The sequence below is a fragment of the Lolium rigidum genome, chromosome 4 (genome assembly GCF_022539505.1).
Source record: "Lolium rigidum isolate FL_2022 chromosome 4, APGP_CSIRO_Lrig_0.1, whole genome shotgun sequence".
NCBI lineage: Eukaryota > Viridiplantae > Streptophyta > Magnoliopsida > Poales > Poaceae > Lolium > Lolium rigidum.
Window position 1 is genome coordinate 188,323,823 of NC_061511.1, and position 3,676 is coordinate 188,327,498.

The 3,676-nt window shown below is 43.9% G+C and overlaps 1 long non-coding RNA gene across 2 annotated transcripts; it reads right to left on the minus strand.

The window, feature by feature from the left end:
- Positions 1-1,489: 1,489 nt before the first annotated feature.
- On the minus strand, positions 1,490-2,192 carry LOC124647833. Of its 2 annotated transcripts, none has more exons than XR_006986430.1 (2): positions 1,927-2,192; positions 1,490-1,792 (listed from the first exon to the last, which is right to left on the minus strand). It is a non-coding gene; the product is annotated as an uncharacterized LOC124647833 (long non-coding RNA). The 2 variants fall into 2 exon arrangements; XR_006986431.1 differs by having other exon boundaries at positions 1,490-1,819.
- Between the last annotated feature and the right edge of the window lie 1,484 nt (positions 2,193-3,676).

Consider the following 3,676-nt stretch of genomic DNA (forward strand, 5'->3'; position numbering starts at 1 on the left):
AAATATATATACCATGTACTTGTTTGGACTGAAATAGTGTTCCATATTGTCCACATACTGTACACTAATTTTTACAGAACCTTCATGTTTCGTTCTCTAAAATTGGATACCTACAACTGAAACTACAAAATGTAAAATACAAATCAGAAACTAGAAAAAAATGAAAAAAAAAAAGAGGAACCAGCCAGGTCAGCTCAACACACGCAACTCACGCACTAGCTCGCGTGCGTGAGCAGCTCAGCAGCAGCTCAACCCGGCAAAGCCGCCCGTGGCCCTTCATTTTCTTTGTTTTTTTGTTTCTTCGTCTTTTGGCTGCCACGTACACGCGTCTTCAACCTCCAGCAGGAGATCCATCTACGCACGGTTCCGAACTAGTCTGCGATTTCCCCGTCGATTTGGCTATCTCCACGAACCCTAACTCGCCCGGCCCCACAACGTCCGTGCCGCCTATAAAACCCCCCCGCACCCCTCTCTCTTTCCCCCTCCTCTCCGCTCCAAATACGCCGCCAGGCTGACGAATTTGATAGCCGGAGCTCCGCCACCGCTGTGACGTCTTCGTTGAATTCCGGCCAGCACAGCAGGAACCGACCTCCTTGTCCATCTCCTTATGTTTCCTATATATTTTCCGGACATTCTCATAGTTCCCTCCGTTCAATCCCCGCAGCGTAGCGCCGACGCCGAAGAGACCCGAGCTCGCCGGAGCCGCGCCACCTCCGCCCGAGGAACGCTGGCCACCAAGGACCTCAGAGGCGATGCCGTGGACATCAGCGAGTTCGCCTCAGTCTTCCGCATCACGCCGACCACCCTGCCGCTGATGCAGACCACCAGACGACGACTTCTTTGATTTTTCCGAGCCGCCATGATCGCACGAAGCTGTTCCAGCAATCTATCCATCTACGTACGTGAGTGCTCCTAATTTATTTCCTCTCTCTCATATGGACCACACGATTTAGATTCGGTGGTTGAAAACAGGTCAAGCATGTGGCGACCGATCGATCTGCCTGATTGTGGCCTGATTGTGCTAGCTAGCTTATGTAAATAAACTTCAAAATTTCGTATCTTCTGATCTATAGCTTCGTTCCAGATGATTCTTCTTGCCTTAGATTCGTGACTAAGTTCTCTATAACTTACGTGTAGAGAGTTTTTTCCATCTGATAAACTTTTCCGGACAACTTTTCGTACAATATTAAAATTTAATCGCGACGTGTTTAATCATGTAGACATTATAGGAAAGTGTTCACATGACCAAATATCTTTACTATTAAATGGGAGTTGGTCGTTTGACACTCAACGCGTTTGGTGGTCGTCATTGAAAAGATCCTGGCCGTCCAATCTATTCTCCATACTCCGCTTCGTCCGATCAAGTCAAACACCAAAATCCCCCCACGCACAAGTTAATTATGGTATAAAACTCAATCAGAATATCTCAATCACCTATCACGGTACATCAAAATATGGTAAGGCAATCACATATCACGGCCAAAATAAGTAGGCACATCAAAATATGTCACGGCCAAAATAAGTAGGCACATCAAAATATGGTAACAGTTCTCCTTCACGTACAATATGATAAGTCAATCAAATCAATCAGGATACGCTACAGGAAGACACCTTCCTTCATTGCACGATCCTCATCCTTGTACCAACCGTCTGATCAATCACCGAAGAAAAAACATGAACTGTGTCTCTGCTTTTTCTCGCCCCCGTTCCAGGTACGTCTTCGTTGGAGCACACTTCCCATCAATCCCCTTTTTCTCGCCGCCGTTCCGAGCATGATCAGCTAGCCATTCGTCTAGGAAGAACATGAAACAATGAGAAACTGAAAATACAATCAATTTTCTCTGTCGCCGCCCTTGGGTTACAATTCATTGCTGATGGGCATGTGCGGCTAGATGTTATGTGCGGCTATGCTGAAGAACATCTTACGTCTAGGAAGCTTATGGCGATAACTTTCCCTTTCTAGCTCCATCCTCCTTGTTCTGTTTGCTCCCTTGAGCTTTTCCTTCCTATGAAAGTTCAGCAACAAGGTAAATCTTAGTACAAGAAAACTTTCAGTAGCATGTATAGAATAGATGTATTTTTGTATCCGCACTATAGGTGTCTCAGCAGGTACTTCCATGAACTGGAACAAGTTAACCTGCAAGGAATAGATGTATAATTGGATCAAAAGGGTAAACAACACTGTCGATGCTGTTTTGGAGCTCCACTGACAGCAATCACCAGGATCTGGCCATCGCCAGAGACCGCGGCCACCAACGTGCTCACCCCTGGCTCATCATTCTGAAAGTATGTGCCAAAGAAGCAATACATAATCTGGATAGTCAAAATGTGCAGTACAAAGTCAAAAAATTGAGGTTATTTTTCTACATACCCATACAGGAAAAAGGATGTACCATGTAATCCTAAAACATGTAGAAAAATAAGAAACTAAAATCTCTGACCACCTCCCTGGAAGTTCGTTGCTGCCGATACATCAGTTTTGGAATGTAAGCAATGTGCAAATATGATGTGCAAATATAGCTTACATGTATGCGCAAAAGTTAAAATGCAAATCCAGAAGCACATAATCAATTCTCAATCTAAAGTCTCATTAGTTCTGAAATGCCGAGAGTCCGCATCAGACTTGACATCCTGGAGTTCATCCAAACAAAAAATTTCATTTGGTATTTTTCAATTTTCATTAGCTATTTATTTTTCCCAAACTTGACATCCTGGAGTTCATCCAAACAAAAATTAACTGCATCTATCTGAATTCTTCACATAGGCCTTACGATGTGTATTTCTAAGTAGCACCAAACAAATAGGTACTGCAGTCAACATTCAAGCATTTTCACTGTGGAGTGAAGTTGATTATTTCTTACCAGTACATGTGAGGATCTGGCCATCGCCAGAGACCGCGGCCACCAACGTGCTCACCCTCGGCTCCTCCGGAATAGCCTCCAATTTAGTTGTTCTTTCTTTGCTGATGGTCTATCGGCGTCTATGCTGAAATAATAGGCTGCTCTTACAACCATATATTTTTTTACACTCTCATTTGCTTTTGATGTAACCAATTTAGTAGAATACCCATCAGTAGCCTGTACAATAGTAGGTGCTAATCTTTCGAATTTCTTTGTTTTGCTTTCCTACCGGATGAAAGATCAAGAAAATGCATCTCGAATCTACGCCGAGGGAGCGTACCCCATTTAGGGACCTAACAAACACGAGATCATGGTGAAATTAGTCAACAGACAAAGAGCAAGAGCTGGTATGCTCGATTGTCTGATGAGAAGAAAGAAGAATACCTACGTAAACAGAGGATAGCCCGGCAAAAAAAAAGGCTGCAAAACAACTTCCAGATGAAGGTATGCTCAATTTCTTATGAGACCAAACAAAGATCAATGTCATGTCCACACCTGCCAAGTTAACACTATCCTTCATAAACAGGAGATCGGACCCCATTTAATGACCTAACCAACAAAGCTACTGATGAAAACCGGGAGCAAGGTAGCAGTACAAGTCGGTATGCTCGACTGTCTGATGCAAAGAAAGAAGAGTACCTACAGAAGCAAAGGATAGCTCGGCAAAAAAAGAGCTGCACCTCTACTGTACAGCAAGGTATGAAGCATACATATCATAGTGCAGCTTCTGGTTTCCTTTGACCATGCACAGCCAACAGCTCATAGTGCAGCTCTGA